Source organism: Nilaparvata lugens, chromosome 6, assembly GCF_014356525.2.
Source record: "Nilaparvata lugens isolate BPH chromosome 6, ASM1435652v1, whole genome shotgun sequence".
NCBI lineage: Eukaryota > Metazoa > Arthropoda > Insecta > Hemiptera > Delphacidae > Nilaparvata > Nilaparvata lugens.
The window spans coordinates 54,516,930-54,538,449 of NC_052509.1; positions in this window are offsets into that span (position 1 = coordinate 54,516,930).

Here is a 21,520-nt window from a genome sequence, read left to right on the forward strand (position 1 = left end):
ACAGGATATCTCATCTCCAAATCAACGGAATGACTTGAAATTTGGAACTTAAGGTCCTTTCACTATAAGGATCCGACACGAACAATTTCGATCAAATGCAATTCAAGATGGCGGCTAAAATGGCGAACATGTTGTCAAAAACAGGGTTTTTTGTGATCCAACGATTTGATCATAACCGATTTGATCAATTCATACCTAAAATAGTCATCGATAAGCTCTATCAACTGCCACAAGTCCCATATCTGTAAAAATTTCAGGAGCTTCGCCCCATCAATGCAGATAGATTCCCAATTATCAGGCTTCAGATACAATTTAAACAAAAAAAATCAAGTGGAGTAGATTGAGCATGAGAATCTCTACAATTAATGTAATTGTTCAGTAACATTTTCACCTAAAATTGAAAATAAGCTTTAAATTCGAGAAAATGTGATTATTCAATTGCAAATTATTGTTGATTCTATTAAATCATTCACTAAGAAGAGATAGCAGACCTCATGTGTGTCTCCAGCGTTATTGCCCTGTTACCAGCTGGCTCAAATCTTTGAATAGTAGACTTGAGATGCGCGGGTACACTAGCGTCAGGTGATCAATTTTCATAAAGGCTCAGGAAAGTTGTGTGAGTGCGCCACACCAGATTTTTATCTTTATGGTAATTGAGTTGGCTAGTATCTAACTGCTGTAGTTACTATAGTTACTATAGTCTGACTACAGTCAATTTCAGTCTATAGTGAGGTCCACGTTATAATAGCAGTGTTTGATCAACATTGGCCTTGCTGTCCTTGTCAATCATTCAACAAAGAAGATGGCGCTATCCTTTTCTAGCTCTGCAACGTTGCCAGATCGTTCATCAACTTATATAGAAATGTAATTAATTAACAACATTTTGAATCTAAATGAAATAATTTATTATTCAATCATTGAATATCCAATTTCTTGACATATAGAATATATTTGATAATTTTATCAAGAATTAACATTTAATTTCATTTTTGATATACTGGTATCAGCTATCCTCTATATAAGACATTGGTGGAGTGGATAATGAGGAACGCTGTTGACGTATTATACTGCTGATTATACTAATTATACTGCTAATTATACTGCTGACGTAATCATGTACAATAGAAATAGCAGTAGGTTAACATTTCTTTTGTCCAACAAAATTACCACCTCCTTGTTTTCATATCTGGTTCATCATTCAGAGAAATATTTTTATGATATTTATAATAAATTGGAGCTTTTATTACAGTGGATCGTTAATTTTATAGGCGATTATACTGTTTGACACACTGAGATAACATGAAATTTTCTCGAAATAAAAAAAAACTGGTGTGGCGCACTCACACAACTTTCTTTGCAGCTATGAAAATTGATCAACTAACGCTAGTGTTCACGCGCATCTCAAGTCTACTTATAAACAAAGATCTGAGTCAGCTGGTGACTGGACAATAACGCTGAAGACACACGAGGTCTGCTATCTCTTCGTAGTGAATGATTTAATAGAATCAATAGTTGCCAACAGTTGCAATTGAATAATAACATTTACTCGAATTTCGAGCTTATTCCAATTTTAGGTGAAACGCTACTGAACATTAATTGCAGAGATTTTTATGCTCAATCTTCTCCACTTGGAATTTTTGTTTTAATTGTATCTGAAGGCCTGATTATTGGGAATCTAAAATCACACATTGCATTGATGGGGTGGAGCCACTGGAATTTTTACAGATATGGGACTCGTGACAGTTGATAGAGCATATCAATTTCTATTCTAGGTATGAACTTGATCAAAATCGTTGAAGCCTTTTCGAGAAAATCTCGAAAAAACCCTGTTTTTGACAACATTTTCGCCATACACACAACACACACACACACACACACACACACACACACACACACACACACACACAGACCAATACCCAAAAACAACTTTTTTTGGACTCAGGGGTCCTTGAAACGTATAGAAATTTAGAAATCGGGGTACCTTAATTTTTTCGGAAAGCAATACTCTCCTTACCTATAAATTATTTAATTATTAAAATTAATTCTAAAATAGTTAAGAAATATTTTTATCAGATGGAAAGATTATCATGAAACTGGATAAATCATCATATATGGGATACAAATTCAAACGTGAACTGAGTTTATTATCATAAGTGAGGTTTTGATCTTGGAGAAAACAAATAACAGTTTTTAGTGTAAATTATGATTCAACTTGGATTGTGAACCAACTGAATCATCAACTAGAACAGGTGACATCAGATACTTGTGGATGAGAAAACTGCGTGAGGTCTACTGTTCACAGAACTACTTGTCAATTTATATTTTATTTTCCAAGTGAATATACTTCTCAATATACCTTCAAATAATTAAGATTAATTATTTCGCCATGAAGTTACATTGTACAAAAACTATCAGGCAACGTTACAGGGCTAGAATGATATCGCTATCTGCTTTGTCGATGATAGACAAGATAGCAACACCAATGTTAATCATAAAAACTCCATTATAACGTGAACCTCACTATGGCAGATTACATCGTTTGACTGACCCAGTAAGTCAACTGGAAAGTGGGAGACACGAAGAGAGTCATAGTGCATCGATCCTAGTGGTCGTTTTATTTAGTACCTGTGACGTCACACCGTGACGTACTATCAGGCTAAATGTGTCACGTGTTGTACAACTGACGTGACTGACAGTACACTACAAGTGCATTCATCATACTCCTCTCCTACTCTCTCCTATACTCCTCTCTCAAACTCCCATACTCCCTCTTTAACACTGAGATTATTACGTCGACCTCTCTATTTTATCTTCATATACCCTCCAGTATATCCACACTCTACGCTGTTTTGCCATTTTTGGTATACACATCTTGTACATGAGTTGGCATTTTACTACTTTCCTTACCCTATTACCATAGGTAAGGAAAGTATTGCTTTCCGTAAAAATTAAGGTACCCCAATTTCTAAATTCCTATACGTTTCAAGGTCCCCTGAGTCCAAAAAACTGGTTGTTGGTTATTGGTCTGTATGTGTGTGGTGTGTGTGTATGTGTGGTGTGTGTGTGTGTGTGTGGTGTGTGTGTGTGTGTGTGTGTGTGTGTGTGTGTGTGTGTGTGTGTGGTGTGTGGGTGTGTGGTGTGTGTGTGTGGTGTGTGTGTGTGTGTATGAGTGTATGTGCGTCTGTGTACAGGATATTCTCATCTCCAAATCAACGGAATGACTTGAAATTTGGAACTTAAGGTCCTTTCACTATAAGGATCCGACCAGACAATTTCGATCAAATGCAATTCAAGATGGCGGCTAAAATGGCGAACATGTTGTCAAAAACAGGGTTTTTGTGATCCAACGATTTTGATCATAACCGATTTTGATCAATTCATACCTAAAATAGTCATCGATAAGCTCTATCAACTGCCACAAGTCCCATATCTGTAAAATTTCAGGAGCTTCGCCCATCAATGCAGATAGATTCCAATTATCAGGCTTCAGATACAATTTAAACAAAAAAAATCAAGTGGAGTAGATTGAGCATGAGAATCTCTACAATTAATGTAATTGTTCAGTAACATTTTCACCTAAAATTGAAAATAAGCTTTAATTAGAGAAATGTGATTATTCAATTGCAAATTATTGTTGATTCTATTAAATCATTCACTAAGAAGAGATAGCAGACCTCATGTGTGTCTCCAGCGTTATTGCCCTGTTACCAGCTGGCTCAAATCTTGAATAGTAGACTTGAGATGCGCGGGTACACTAGCGTCAGGTGATCAATTTTCTAAGGCTCAGGAAAGTTGTGTGAGTGCGCCACACCAGATTTTTATCTTTATGGTAATTGAGTTGGCTAGTATCTAACTGCTGTAGTTACTATAGTTACTATAGTCTGACTACAGTCAATTTCAGTCTATAGTGAGGTCCACGTTATAATAGCAGTGTTTGATCAACATTGGCCTTGCTGTCCTTGTCAATCATTCAACAAAGAAGATGGCGCTATCCTTTTCCAGCTCTGCAACGTTGCCAGATCGTTCATCAACTTATATAGAAATGTAATTAATTAACAACATTTTGAATCTAAATGAAATAATTTATTATTCAATCATTGAAATATCCAATTTCTTGACATATAGAATATATTTGATAATTTTTATCAAGAATTAACATTTAATTACATTTTTGATATACTGGTATCAGCTATCCTCTATAGAAGACATTGGTGGAGTGGATAATGAGGAACGCTGTTGACGTATTATACTGCTGATTATACTAATTATACTGCTGACGTAATCATGTACAATAGAAATAGCAGTAGTTAACATTCTTTTGTCCAACAAAATTACCACCACCTTGTTTCATATCTGGTTCATCATTCAGAGAAATATTTTTATGATATTTATAATAAATTGGAGCTTTTATTACAGTGGATCGTTAATTTTATAGCCGATTATACTGTTGATACACTGAGATAACATGAAATTTTCTCGAAATAAAAAAAATCTGGTGTGGCGCATTCACACAACTTTCTTTGCAGCTATGAAAATTGATCAACTAACGCTAGTGTTCACGCGCATCTCAAGTCTACTTATAAACAAAGATCTGAGTCAGCTGGTGACTGGACAATAACGCTGAAGACACACGAGGTCTGCTATCTCTTCGTAGTGAATGATTTAATAGAATCAATAGTTGCCAACAGTTTGCAATTGAATAATAACATTTACTCGAATTTCGAGCTTATTTCCAATTTTAGGTGAAATGCTACTGAACATTAATTGTAGAGATTTTTATGCTCAATCTTTTCCACTTGGAATTTTTTGTTTTAATTGTATCTGAAGGCCTGATTATTGGGAATCTAAAATCACACATTGCATTGATGGGGTGGAGCCACTGGAATTTTTACAGATATGGGACTCGTGACAGTTGATAGAGCATATCAATTTCTATTCTAGGTATGAATTTGATCAAAATCGTTGAAGCCGTTTTCGAGAAAATCTCGAAAAACCCTGTTTTTGACAACATTTTCGCCATACACACACACACACACACACACACATACACACACAGACCAATACCCAAAAACAACTTTTTTGGACTCAGGGGACCTTGAAACGTATAGAAATTTAGAAATCGGGGTACCTTTTTTTTCGGAAAGCAATACTCTCCTTACCTATAAATTATTTAATTATTAAAATTAATTCTAAAATAGTTAAGAAATATTTTTATCAGATGGAAAGATTATCATGAAACTGGATAAATCATCATAATATGGGATACAAATTCAAACGTGAACTGAGTTTATTATCATAAGTGAGGTTTCGATCTTGGAGAAAACAAATAACAGTTTTTAGTGTAAATTATGATTCAACTTGGATTGTGAACCAACTGAATCATCAACTAGAACAGGTGACATCAGATACTTGTGGATGAGAAAACTGCGTGAGGTCTACTGTTCACAGAACTACTTGTCAATTATATTTTATTTTCCAAGTGAATATACTTCTCAATATACCTTCAAATAATTAAGATTAATTATTTCGCCAATGAAGTTACATTGTACAAAAACTATCAGGCAACGGGCTAGAAAATGATATCGCTATCTGCTTTGTCGAATGATAGACAAGGATAGCAACACCAATGTTAATCATATAACTTCCATTATAACGTGAACCTCACTATGGGCAGATTACATCGTTTGACTGACCCAGTAAGTCAACTGGAAAGTGGGAGACACGAGAGAGTCATAGTGCATCGATCCTAGTGGTCGTTTTATTTAGTACCTGTGACGTCACACCGTGACGTACTATCAGGCTAAATGTGTCACGTGTTGTACAACTGACGTGACTGACAGTACACTACAAGTGCATTCATCATACTCCTCTCCCATACTACTCTCGTATACTCCTCTCTCAAACTCCCATACTCCCATCTTTAACACTGAGATTATTACGTCGACCTCTCTATATTATCTTCATATACCCTCCAGTATTATCCACACTCTACGCTGTTTTGCCATTTTTGGTTATACACATCTTGTACATGAGTTGGCATTTTACTTTCCTTACCCTATTACCATAGGTAAGGAAAGTATTGCTTTCCGTAAAAATTAAGGTACCCCAATTTCTAAATTCCTATACGTTTCAGGTCCCCTGAGTCCAAAAAAGTGATTTTTGGGTATTGGTCTGTATGTGTGTTTGTTTGTGTGTGTGTGGTACACGATATCTCGTCTCCCAATCAAAGAATGTCTTGGAATTTGGAACTCAAGGTCCTTACAATATAAGGATCCGACACGAACAATTTTGATCAATGGAATTCGAGATGGCGAATACTTTCGGCGATTTTCTCGGAAATGGCTCCAACGATTTTGATCAAATTTATACCTAGAATAGTCATTGATAAGCTCTATCAACTGCCACAAGTCCCATATCTGTAAAGATTTCAGGAGCTCCGCCCCATCTATGCAAAGTTTGATTTTAGATTCCCAATTATCAGGCCTCAGATACAATTTCAAATGAAATTTCCAAGTGGAAAAGATTGAGCATAGAAAACTCTACAATTAATGTTCAGTAACATTTTCACCTAAAATTTAAAATAAGCTCGAAATTAGAGAAAATAAGATTATCCAATCACTATGAAGAGATAGCAGACTTCGTGTGTCTGCAGCGTTATTGTACTGTCACCAGCTGGCTTGGATCTTTCAATAGTAGACTTGAGATGCGCGTGAACACTAGCGTCAGGTGATAGATTTTCATAACGGCAAGGAAAGTTGTGTGAGTGCGCCACATTAGATTTTTTGGTTACACTTCTGGGATTCACACATGAGTTTGACATTTTTTTTCGGGAATCCAGTTTTAAACTCCAATATTTTGTTTTATAATTCGATTGATCTTTTAGGCTGGGACACATTACAAAAATACATATTCACATTTATACGTTATCTTCTGATTTGTAGCATCAACTGTTTTTTTAGCATCAACTGTTTTTGTAGCATCAACTAATCAACCTTCAATTAAAACGAAAACTGTGTCAAATGAAGGCAAAAATTCATTCAATTTTCCAATTAGCAACAATTTTAACTGGAGTTTGTTACAAGGGTTTGTTGTTGACCAAACTGACACTGTTAGCTTGTAACTAGATAACCCGCGTCAATCCGCCAATTTTCATTGATAAGTGAGAGTGAGAAAGAGAATGAGAGTGAGTGAGAGAAAGTGAATAGCCTGCCATTCCAGTGAGGTAATTGGCGGGAACGCCAGTTATTGGACGTGGATTTCTGATGCGATATAGCCAGTGAAGTGTTGTACTCGAAATAGGCCTCTCGTTTAATGTAAATGTGTTAAAGCGGTCATGCATATGTGCTTGAGTGAGAGAGTGAGATTGTAAAAGGGGGAGCGAGAGGAAGAGAGAGAAAGGGTGAAGGAGAGACTGAGTGTGAAAGTGAAAGAGAGGATAGGAGAGTTAGACAGTGAGAGAGTGAGAGATTGAATGACAGTGAGAGAGTGAGAGCTAATGGAAGATTGATTGATTGAGTAATTTATTTATGTAGATTACAATATATACTGGCTTATTCACTTATATACAATAGCTTACAATACAACAAAATCACGGATGAATTTATAAATATAAATTAAGAAAATAATTATTGAGCTGTATATAATATGAAAAAAAACAATTTGTAATAACTATAGATGAAATAGATAATATTGTTATGCATCTACATAAATTGGCGGAGCTTTGGGCATATCAATGTCCATTCTTCGGATAGAATATTCGAAGTATTCTTCCCACTAACTCTCTACCAAAGAGAGAGAGAGTGTGTGAGAGGGCGTGTGTGAGAAAGTGATTAGATTAGATTAGATTTCTTTATTTATGTATGTTACAATAATTACTGGCTTATACACTAATTTACATAAAATGACGATAATGTTAGTTATTCAAAGAATTTTACAAAGTATAAGTAATTAATCAATGAGAATAAAGATTGAATGCAATTAAAATAACGATAATATAATAATGTGATGTAACTCCATAAATCGGCGGTGTTTCAACAAATAATTGTCGATTCTCTAAGAAGAATATAAAATATCCTTCCAATTAACACACGACCGGGTTGTAATGGAATAGAGCTGTTGGGAATATTATAACATGTGAATATGTTATTTGAATCTAGAATTATGGGATGAATGAATAATATGAATGATATTAGAATGAGTAATAGGGAGTACAATATCGCATTAATGATTCGAAACAAATGCTATGAGGTGGGATTTAATTAAGAGTTTAGAAATTAATTGAGTAATAATGACGATTTACAATACTAAAGAACAGAAAATGTTGAGATGAGATGATGAATATATATTATGTAAGATAGATGAATGAATGGAACGAAGAATGGAAAGGAAGGGAGATTAGAATATTTGTCATGCAGTGCTCTAGGGTTGGACAGACTCAGTCATTTTCTCTTTAAGATATTTTTTCAAAGACAAGATAAAGCCCGCTCGGCTCTCAATGCATCTAATAGAGTTGGGAAGTTTATTTCATTCACGACAAGCACTGACAAGGAACGATTTGGGATTGATAGTAGTAGTAGTAGTAGTAGAGAGAGAGAGAGAGAGAGAGATTGATTGATTGATAACTTTATAGTACTCTACTAAAAGATTGAGTACTCTACTAAAAGAGAGAGAGAGCGTGAAAGAAAGAAAGAGAGAGAAGAGAGAGTGTAATAATTAAAAGAGAGAGAGAAAGAGCAATTGAGTGAGTGAATGTGATAAGAGTGACAAGTGATATAAAATGAGGAATACAAAAAATGAAAATGTGAGGAAGAGACAAAACTTGATACAAGACTGAAAATAGAAACAGAATTACGAGGAAGGGAAATGTGATTGGTTGGGAATTTAGAAGAGAGTACGAGGAACAAAGTTTAGTGAGAAAAGAGAGAGAGTGAGTGAGAGAGAGAGAGTGAAAGTGAGTGAGAAGAGAACAAAAATAAACTGTCGGTTTCCGAGAAGGGGATGTGTGTAAAGCATACATCGTGCCTTTCAATTACCGGGCAACATTTTCCAGGCGACTGCGTCAGGTCCATACATAAAACAGTCACTTGTGACGTCATAGGCCTACCAATTGATACCAACCACACTACACCCCTCTCTCTCCAATCCCAAACCCTCTCCGACTCCACTAATACACATGTACTATAATCAAATATCTTGCTATGAATGAAATGAGTTACCGGTTACCACATACACAGCTATTCTCCTGTCAAACTCTTACAAACATACTCAAAATACTCATACATTCACAAAGAATATTCACACATATACACAAAATACTTGAATTCACCTGTCATATACTCATACTCAATTCTCACACTAATGCAACCAGCGATTAGAAAAGAGCCCGCGGTTCAATGAATTCAGTGGAGCGTATTTTTATTTCAAGTATTTATTCATTCAGTCCAGTACACTAGTAGTTCTGTGAACAGTAGACCTCACGCAGTTTTCCCATCCACAAGTATCTGATGTCACCTGTTCTAGTTGATTCAGTTGAATCATAATTTACTCTTAAAAACTGTTATTTGTTTTCTTCAAGATCAAAAACTCACTTATGTTAATAAACTCAGTTCACGTTTGAATTTGTATCCCATATAATAATTATGATTATTTACCCAGTTCCATGATAATCTCTCCATCTGATGAAAATATATCTCAACTACAGTATTTTGAAATTATTTTTTCTAATCAAGAATAATATTATTTCTCCAGCATTATTCTGTTAATTTAGTCATTTTTCATTTTATTTTCTATCACCTATTTGTTTTTCAAATGTGAGAATATTGATACTGATGGGCATCATAAGAGATATTGAAACCCTACCTTAGAGAAATAGACACGGCCAGATGGTTGTGTAATACATGCAATCCACTTGTCAGCTGATTAATTATGGATAATTTCTATAGTCTGATCCTATCTTCAAAGTAGATTATTATAGTAGTATATAAAAGTATTCATACTGTCGTAAATGTTTTGAAATTCAATCTAAATTTATATTTATTTTACAGGTATGTTTTCCCTGACCGGGTCCACTACTCTACTACACACAATTTTGTAAGTAATCTTGAACTCTTGATGCTCTTCACATTTTCGATCCAGGCATTGAATCAAGGTCAAAGTGATTTGGAAGCTGTTTTCAAAAGTTTCAAATTTGATTTTCAATGTTGTTAATGATTCGATAATTATCTAATTATTCAAGCTTAGTGGGGGCCAAGCCACATGAAGCGTTTTGTAGACGAGTCGGCAAGGCAGGAAGCTCTCCGATTGGCTGATTGGGTTAGCGTTTGGGTGTCACTGATTATCAGCCAATCGAAGAGCTCCCTGTTCTGTCGTCGATGCGTTTGAAAAACACCCCATGTGGCTTGGTCCTATTTTTCGCCATAGCCGCTATTTATAATCCAGTTCGACGTCAATATTTTGATAAATTATCTTTTCTTGAATAACTGTAATTATTATCTATAATATAAAAAGGGAAGAATGGGCTTATACAAGTACGGGAAAGGAAATTCACGAAAGACGCATCATCACGTCTGAACTACTGGACTGATTAATAATTTTTTAAAAAATTAACCCATACAAGTGGAGTAATATTTCATACAGAATGAATATGCAAACGCAATAGAAAAATTGTTTCAAAAACTTGTAAAACTGAAGGAATGAGAAAAATACAGTAACAAATTTATGATAAAACAAAAATGTGTGGTGTTGTGTTTGTTGAAATTAATCTGATCGTTCAAAATTAACTGTAGATTATACCGTGGTATTCCTAAAGCCTCTAGGATATTGAGAGGAATACAGTAGACTAGTGAGTATTACAGTAAACAATGATAGCTATCATATTAACTTATCTATTCTGAATAACCAAAGGTGATGTATCCAATAATTAATTTTGGATACTATTGTACTCAACATTTCCGTTTACAAGTGCTTTTTGCAATACATTATCTTTGTGGGGTTCGAGCAAATGCAATTTATTCAGAAGGTTTACCTGGTAACAATATCGAATTCCACGTATGCACTTAATGATAAAATGGCGTCCCATTGAAGGATAATTATTTTGATATTAAATTGGAGCGTCAATTATTACACTCAACCTGTTCATCTATGAAATTATTCGCCGGTCGGAATCTAATTTAGTTGAACGGTCAGTGAAATTCGCAAACAAGGGTTGGTTCTGTGCGTAGCTGCGTGGGAGCTTCCTGTCTGTTTGCTGGGTCCAGTGAACACTGTAATTAAAGCCCCCTCACTCCCGTTTAGTGGGTACAATCCTCCAATTAAAATTAAATGGTCCTACAATACTTGACCCGTCGAACGCAGGCTAATAAAGGCGAATATGTGCGTGTTTTACATGGTACTGTAATGTCACTGAAACGGTTTTCGTTTCATGGAGTGATGTAGAGTGGATAGAGCCAACCTATCTTTATTGGGGTGAAAAGTTATCACCAAAAGATCAAAATAATTACGAATTACTAAGGTGTCAACTTGGAAAAGCAGTTCAATTGAATGTTTATGGAGGTAGAGAGTTGATATACTTCATGAAAAAATCCTTAAAAAGCAGTGTAATAAGCTCACTCCAAAGTAATATTCTCTGCAGATATAATCGAACAATAATTATTAATTCATTACTAGCGGGTGACCCGTGCTCCGTAGGAATGAATATGCGAAATTTCAAGTTGATCAGTCCAATAGTTCAGACGTGATGATGCGTCATTCGTGAATTACCTTTCCTGTGTGTGTATTAGCCAATTCTTTCCTTAATTATAGATAATAATTACAGTAATTTAAGAAGAGATAATGAAATATTGACGTCGAACTGGATAATGAATAGCAGCTACGGCGAAAAATAGGGCCAAGCCACATGAGGTGTTTTTCAAACGCATCGACAGGACAGGAAGCTCTCAATGATATTTTGCCGTCCGTATGAATTCTTTTAGATTAAACAGATGATTTCAAACAGATGATGTTTGACAAGTTCCGTTTGATCTGGTAGAATTCATAAGTACGGCAAAATAACGTACGAACAAAAATCGATGTGTGTGCGCATAGCTTGAGATGTGGAGGATATTATAGACACTTTGAGTAAATTAGACAGAAATAGTAAGAAAATACAGAGAGTTTCCGATAAATAGAGTGGGAGAGCGATAGTGAGTAAGGAGAGACACCAACCCAACAACTATAGTGAGGTCCACGTTATAATGGCAGTGTTTGATTAGAGATGGTATTGTTATTCTTGTCTATCATTCAACAAAGCGGATAGCGCTATCTCTTTCTCGCTTTGCTCTGTAGCCAGATCGTCTTTTAAAAATCTAGAATTAATAATAAATTAACAGAATATGTCATCTTAATTATTTTAAACGAGAATGAACAGTAAATATTACATCAATAAACCTGTATCAGCTATCGTCTATTGAAGGCATCGACAAGACAGAGGATCGGCAACGTTGTTCTGCTATCTTTCTCCACTGCCATTATAACGTGGACCTCACTGTAGGAAATAGAGTCAAGTTTGGAGGCTACAGCCATCATCGACTTGCAATGAAACCAAATTACTCAACTGTCGGAAGTAGATTTTATTAGGATAGCCTGAAGCCGCACAGTGAGTTGATGTTTATCTTCCCCCAGGCGATTAGCCATGGTTGGGGGGTACATAAACCCTCCCCTTAAGCCACCCCTGAACCTGAAAGGGGGGCGTAACACCCCCTTAAACTCCTAGATGGGACGCAGACTCCAGTGGTTCAAGTTCTAGCCGGCCACCATAGACCAATAATAGAGTACTGCTCCTACAGTGTGGTCCACGTTATAATGGCAGTGTTTGATCAACATTGGTGTTGCTATCCTTGTCTTTCATCCTTCGTATCAGCTTCGTATCATCTGTTATGCATTTCTGCTATCGTTGGTTGGCTTGTACCAAGAATGGTATATAGGTAATATTTATTTTATTTATTTATTTATATTTTTTACAAAGAAGCACTGATTGGGAAAGAAAAACTAAGAATACTCCTTGTACTATTAGCCGTGGTTGGGGGGTATAAACCCTCCCCTGAACCTGAAAGGGGGGCATAACACCCCCTTGAACTCCTAGAGGGGACGCAGACTCCAGCGGTTCAAGTTCTAGCCGGCCACCATAGAACAATAATAGAGTACTGCTCCCACAGTGAGGTCCACGTTATAATGGCAGTATTTGATTAACATTGGTCTATCCTTGTATTATCTTTGTATCATCTTTGTATCAGCTTCGTATAATCTGTTATGCATTTGTGCTATCGGTGGTTGGCTGGTACCAAGAATGGTATATAGGTAATAGTAATAGTATATAAGTTATTGACCGAGCGAAGTGAGGTCTAAGATTCAAGTCGACGGTTTTTCATTTCTCTTTATGTTTATATGTTTTTTGTTAATATTTATGTTTTTATGTTCCGCATTTACAGCGAAACGCAGCAATTGATTTTCATGAAATTCCTTTTTGAATTTCGCGTCGACGTATACATACGGTTTTTTGAAATTTCGCATTTTAAGGATAATACAAAAGGTAAAGGAGTCTCCTTTGAACGCCAATATTACCGTAAAAATCAGACTTTAGAATATTATTATTATTCATCATAAATCAGCTGTCTAGTGGACTATAATACTATCCGTTCAAAAACATCGAACATCTTGAAAATGTATCTTTCCATCAACGTTGTAGAAAGTTGCAGCCAGACCTGATACCAGTATTTATCCTTGTATGAATAATGATGATCATTATTATTTGTCTCTTCTCCTTTTCTAAATTCAAATTGACTCTCAACTTCCAAAATAGGCTAAGAATACTCTCTGGTTTTCAGGAAAAGCAGGAGAGTTGTTTAGTAAGTTATATTGTATTAAATTTTCTGAACTATTTTGGTGATTCTATGGGAATAACTCAGATTTAACAAGAGAAACTTCATGTTTCCCAATCCATTAATTTACAAAAACAATAGACTAGTTTCGGTTGTTACACCATAATCAATCTCTAGTTAACTGTAAAGGTGCGTACAGATTTACGCGCCGCGAAAATGAGCAATTCACTATGAATCAGCTGATGACAAGCTTTTCATATCTGTATCTTACCGTTTCTGTAAAAATACAGATATAATCAGCTGATTAAAAGTGAATTGCTCATGTTCGCGGCGCTTAGTCTATATCTGTACGCACCTTAAGACTGAACATTCAGCATCACAATACGATAGGTGTCAATTTAATAATCAACTTTATCCAATCCAGAAAAATTTAGATGACAATTTGATAATCAATTTGAATCAGTCCAAGAAATTCGAATGATTGTACATTCTTATCATTATTTCTCTCACCCAGAATCTCCATTTTCCTATTTTGGATAAAATATTTTGAAAATCACCAACAACACCATCTTTAAAAGTCAACAAACTCCTTTTTCATTTCGCTGACGTCATTGCTCTTGTTGTAACCTGTGCCCGTCTCTTTTCCTGTCCCTTTCCCTGTCTTCCCCTTTCCCTTCCCCTGTCCCTTTCCCTGTCCCTATCCCTGTCACTTTCCCTTGTCCCTTCCCTTGTCCCTATCCCTTGTCCCTTCCTCGATATCTATCTCTTTCCCTGTCCATATCCGTGTCACTTTCCATAACCCTTTCCCTAACGATTTCCCTGTCCCTTTCCTTGTCCCTTTCCCTATCCCTGTACCTTTCACTGTCCCTTTCCCTGTCCTTTTTCTTGTCCCTTTCCCTGTCTTCCCCTTTCTCTATCCCTGTCCCTTTCCCTATCCTTTTCACTGTTCCTATCACTGTCCCTATCCCTGTCCCTTCTCCAGTCTCTTCACCTGTCCCTATCCCTGTCCCTTCACCTATCTTCTTCCCTGTCTTTCCTTGTCCCTTACCCTGTCCTTTCCCCTATCCCTTTTCCTGTCCCTTTCCCTGTCCCTATCCTTTTCTCTGTCCCTTACCCTTTTCCTGTCCTCGTCTCTTTCCCTATCTCTATCCATGTTCCTACATCTGTCATCTTCCATTTCCCGTCTCTATCCCTCCTACATTTCATCATTGTTTTTTTAATTGCCATGCTCTGTAGATGTATAATCCGGTTGCAATCCGTGATTCGTGCCAGTGCATACTAAGTGCACCAGTCTGAAAATTTTTCTCTCTGAAAATAAAATTGCAAGCTATTGAATGAGAATGCCAGTATTATTGTGCCAGATTATACTGCATCGGTCTGGCACATATCCCAGTCTCGGCTTTGTCTGGAAAGTCTTGATATCTCATTGAGTTTTTCCGTCTTCTTTCTCTATCTATCTCTACATTCTCTAGCTATCTCTATCCTCTACTATACACTAACTAAACATAGATCTGTGTCTCTACTCCACTCTCCCAAAAACACATCTCAACCATACTAGGGGAAAAATGAGTGGGAGAAGGACAATTTTGTAAACTGTGTGGAGCAGAGAGAGAGAGAGAGAGAGAGAGAGAGAGAGAGGAGAGAGAGAGAGAGAGAGAGAGGAGAGAGAGAGAGAGAAGAGTTTGTGAGAGAGATAGAATAGAATAGGATAGAATAGCTGCCTTTATTTTTCACCTAGGAGGGCGGAGTTAGGGCGCAGCCGGCCCTCTCTTAAACTCAACCCTCAATAGAGATAGAGAGAGAGAGAAAAAAAAATGTAGTGAACATTGACAGTGTACCGAGAATAAAGAAAAAATTAAAAAATATAATGATTTTACTTAATTGAATCAAGTTTGAAGGCCCAAACACATTTTATGTTATTTTTGTTTTCCCCCTCTCTTCAGATTTTCTCTCACTCTTCCATCCTTCTCCCTCCTCCTCCTTCTTTGTTTGTAACTTACTCATTTCATCTCTATAGTTTTATATCCATAAGATTTTACTTACTCTGATTTTCTCTTGTTTACTCTTGGTGTGTAGGCCCTATGCTTCTCTTCTATCGTAATCATGTCTCTTATAAGTTTCCTCTCTCCCACTCTTCTCACTCTATCACTCTCACTCACTCTATCTCTGTTCCACTCAGTTTATATGATTGTCCTTCTCTCACTCATTTTTCCTCGACCAATTCCCAGTTTGCTTCAACTTATATAAGAACTCAATTCCTATTTCAATTCGATTTCACTGTTCCTCTTTCATCTTATTTGAGCATCCCATTTTCAATATACTTTTATTTTTTTGTTTTTTAAATCATATTTAGTTTATTGTGAATAGCATTTGCAGTGTATTGAGAATTTTAAATTGAAGCTGAAATTCAATTCTCAATTCGAGCAGTGCTGAATAGTTTTCCAATATTCCAAGTATCATAATAGAAAACTTGATATTTCAGCTTCAATGGATTGAAGCGCAATATTCCGTTATTTTTTCTATCATGTTCAATATCGGGGCACCGAGCTTCGCTCGCTTTTTTTTTATAGATAAACACAACACAATTCTCTTAAATGATCGTGTTTATATTTCACAGCTGGAAATAATTATGTAATCTTATGAATCTCGGGGATGTGATATTTTGATTTTTCACATACTCACTTTTTAACTATTCACAGCTGTTTCAGCCAAGGATGAATCATCCTTTTATGTCGTTCAGCGAGTTTTCTCAAGGATGAGACCTAGTGAAATCGAATCTTTATATCATAAACCTACTATGTTCCAAATTCCGTGAAAATCGTTAGAGCCGTTTTCGAAATCCGTCAAACATAAATAACCAGTTATAAAAATAGCCAGATATATAAATACAGAAATTGCTCGCATAGGGGAAAGAATACTATGTATTCGATTCAATTCAATTTTATTAAGCCAAAACACTTTACAAGTGGTCATGTCAATTTATTGTGAAGAATATAGTAATTTCAGAATAGAATAATTTTCAGAAGAATATTAATTTCATTAAGCCAAAACACTTTACAACTGGTCATGTCAATTTATTGTGAAGAATATAGTAATTTCAGAATAGAATAATTTTCAGAAGAATATAATTTCATTAAGCCAAAACACTTTACAACTGGTCATGTCAATTTATTGTGAAGAATATAGTATTTCAGAATAGAATAATTTTCAGAAGAATATTAATTTCATTAAGCCAAAACACTTTACAACTGGTCATGTCAATTTATTGTGAAGAATATAGTAATTTCAGAATAGAATAATTTTCAGAAGAATATTAATTTCATTAAGCCAAAACACTTTACAACTGGTCATGTCAATTTATTGTGAAGAATATAGTAATTTCAGAATAGAATATTTTCAGAAGAATATTAATTTCATTAAGCCAAAACACTTTACAACTGGTCATGTCAATTTATTGTGAAGAATATAGTAATTTCAGAATAGAATAATTTTCAGAAGAATATTAATTTCATTAAGCCAAAACACTTTACAACTGGTCATGTCAATTTATTGTGAAGAATATAGTAATTTCAGAATAGAATAATTTTCAGAAGAATATTAATTTCATTAAGCCAAAACACTTTACATCTGGTCATGTCAATTTATTGTGAAGAATATAGTAATTTCAGAATAGAATAATTTTCAGAAGAATATTAATTTCATTAAGCCAAAACACGTTACAACTGGTCATGTCAATTTATTGTAAACAATATAGTATACTATGAAAGAATAAAGAATGAATAGTACCAATATAAAAGGACGAAGTCCTGTCTGTGATATCCTATTATATTAAGCGAGCATCTTCTGTATATCTGTTTATATTTTCATATTTTTACATCTGATTATCTGGTTATTTATGTTCAAAGCATCTCGAAAACGGCTGTAACAATTTTCACGAAATTTGGAACATAGTAGGTTTATGATATAAAAATTCGATTCCACTAGGTCTCATCCTTGGGAAAACTCGCTGAAAGACATTGAAAGTATAATTCATCCTTGGCTGAAACAGCTGAGACTTTCGTCGTCTGTGGATAGTAGAAAGAGAGCGAGTGATTCTGTGGAAAATCAAAATATCGCATCCCCGAAATTCATAAGCTGACGTATAGCAAGCTGTGAAATATAAACACGATCATTTTAGAGGATTGTGTTCTGTTTATCAATAAATAAAAATAACGATATTACCAATTAAACAGATACATAATAAATAATCTCTGATACTACCCGTATGTAGATCCTCGTTCATAGTTATTTCTCGAATAACCAATGATTTAGCCTAACCAATCATAGTGTCTACCTCTTTTTTATCAAGAGTCAATTTTCTAATTTTCTTACAACGGTTTGACTGGATCCATCTATTGTTGGAACTCAAGTTATGTTTTGTATTGTATTTTATATGTGCACTATAAAATTATAGTTGAGTAAACTGTACTTTTCAAAAATATTGAATATTTTTTATATTGAATACTTTTCATGAAGAAGAAGAGGAAGACTGTATCTGTACAAATACATAAATTATATAATCAGCTGATGAGAAGTGAAATGCGCGTGTTCGTGGCGCACAAGTCAGTACGCACCTTGAGAAGTCTCACAAACCACAAACATCATCGCGATGAGAATGTGAACGTTTGTCAACGATTATTCAGCACTGTATCCAAAACACCGGAATGAAAACAGCCCGGGAGATCCTGCCTAAAGTGTAGAACAGGGAACGCGGCAAAATTCATTGAGGAGAGAGAAGCGATAGGCCAACGTCTATTTGCACAAGGTCAACTTCCGTGTGCTGGAGGGGGGGAGAGTTTGCAAAAGGTTTTCAGGGGGTTGGGGGAGTTTTTGAGGGGTTTTGGAAGACGGGATGAGTTGAAACATGATGCCTGAGGTTAGCAATTTGATTATTCAACCATAGCGGTAAGCTGTGGCAAGTTGGTGTGCGTGTATGTGAATGCTCCCTAGCTTACAAAGGTTGTTCATAAATGAAGGTGAATGCGTGCCTGTGTGAACGCTCCCTAGCTTACAAAGGTTGTTCATAAATGAAGGTGAATGTGTGCCTGTGTGAATGCTCCCTAGCTTACAAAGGTTGTTCATAAATGAAGGTGAAAGTGTGCCTGTGTGAACGCTCCCTAGCTTACAAAGCTTGTACATGAATGCAGGTGGAAATATCGCCAGTACATCAGATAGCCCCATACTTACTGGCTACATGGCACTTTCTAAGGTGGCGTTTCTTATGAATCCATTAAGCCTGGCGATTCTGACGAACCAAAATTCAATCGTGGCGTTTCCAAGAGCTACGTACAGACTTAATCGCCACGAACACGAGCAATTTACTTTCCATCAGCTGATGCTATGCTTATTATATCTGTAAAAAACGATCTGGCAACATTGCGGAGTTTGAAACGATAGTGCTATTTGCTTTGTCGATTGATAGACAAGGATAAAAACACTCATACAAAAGTATTGGCAAACCAAGAAAAAGGTGGGAGAATGTTTGAAGGCGGAACAGGTTTTAATGCCTACCTCTTTAAGAAGACAACGACGACGATTATCACACTTTTGTCTCAAAATTGCTACTTTCCAATTTCCAGTGATCATTTCATGAATTTATTCAAATTTCCAGAGAAATGGACTTACTGTAATTGACCGAGCGAAGTGAGGTCTAAGATTTGAGTCGACGGTTTGGCATTTCTCTTAATGTGTAAATGTTTATATGTTGCGCATTTACGGCGAAACGCGGTAATAGATTTTCATAAAATTTGTCAGGTATGTTTGTTTTTTAATTGCGCGTCGACGTATATACAAGGAAATTTTGCATTCCAAGGATAATATAAAAGGAAAAAGGAGCCTCCTTCATACGCCAATATTAGAGTAAAAATCAGACTATAGAATAAATTATTCATCATAAATCAGCTGACAAGTGATTACACAGATGTGTGGAGAAGCCTGTCTATTGCTGTATTTCCATAAGGTCTACAGTTTCAATCTGGTACTTGTGGATGAGAATACTGCGTGAGGTCTACTGTTCACAGAACTACTAGTAGTAAAGATTGTCAGATTTAGGGATTTTTTACTGAAAAATGTTTTCACAAAGATGTGAATATTCGAAATACAATAAAATCGTTGTTTATCATTTGATGCTAACCTATATTTTTGTGTTTAATTATGTTTACATGAAAGATGATAACCAAAATATAAAACCATAAACTATTGCTCAAGTGATGCAATCCTGATTTTGTGTTTCATTATGTTAATGAGCACCGTTGTAGAGACACAAAGTCTAGTGCACAGTAATCAATGAATGGCCCCGTAAATAAATGGAGTAATTCTTATCACAGCTATAAATCTGAATGAAACAATGTTCGCAGTCTATTAATTGCAGCCATTCCCAGTTGTAGACACGAACACTTTATTTACGTATCTGCGACAAATATTAATTAACCATTCAACCAAGCTAAATTCCAAACTGTGATGTCTGTAGTGGAGTCATGTTTCGTTGTATCTAATATCCGGTTATTCCAGTCATAGTTAAAGCCTTGAAATGTATTTTTTTCCTAGGTTACTAATTGAAATGAAGGATAGTAAAGTTCCTTTTTTTAAATTTAGGACAAGGAATGAATATTTGCTCAACAATTGAAATTTAGTGGTCTTAACCTGTTACGAAAATGAAGTGGTTCAGTGAATAATATGGTTAAAACAAAGAGGATACGAAGTTTACACTATGAACTGAGATATCGTGGAATTTCTCCAAATTAAGGTGGAATAAAAACGATATTGTCAGCTCCACATAATTGTATGGAACCAGGGGTGCTATTCCGGGGTAGGGGGTCCTAGGACCACCCTCCCCCCCCCCCAAGGAACAGATAAAATAATGTAACTGCGAGTCTATCTACACGAATCCTTAGAATCTCATACTGATTTAAGGCCGTGCGAAGGCTGAAAATAAACTTTCTACTGGTGATATTTTTCAAAGTTTTTCGATTTGTGTATCATCAAGCTTTAAAAATGAAATAGTTTTCTCAGGGAAACATTTTTTTCCAATCAGTACTTTTCGAGATATGAGCGCCTAAAGTTTACATTTTCGGGACAGAACATTTCAAATTCGGTAAGAGATAAATCCATGAAATTTAGTGGATGTAACTTCATGGTAATTTTGATTCAGTAAAACAAAAATTTTCTGAAGATATAAATTTCTGAGAAAGTTATTCAATTTCCTAAAAATAACTTTCAGTTGAGTTATTTTTGGTCATTTTTGGTTAATTGAATAACTTCCTCAAAACTGATATTTTCAAAAGATTAGGGTTTTATTCATTCAACAATACCGTGAAGAATTTATCCTCTGAATCTCATGGAATTTGAAATGTTCTGTTCCAAAAATTTGAACTTTAGGCGCTCATATCTCAAAAAGTAATGATTGGGAAAATATGATTCCCTGAGAAAACTATTTCATTTTGATAGCTTGATGATATACATTCGAAAAACTTTGAAAAATATCACCAGTAGAAAGTTTATTTTCAGCCTTTGCACAGCCTTAATACTTTTCTTAAAACAGCAGTAGTAACATCCCTTCCACAGTATGAACAATGTAGCAAAATTGCCTTGAATTTATAGCTACGGATTAATAAAGCATTTCTATATTA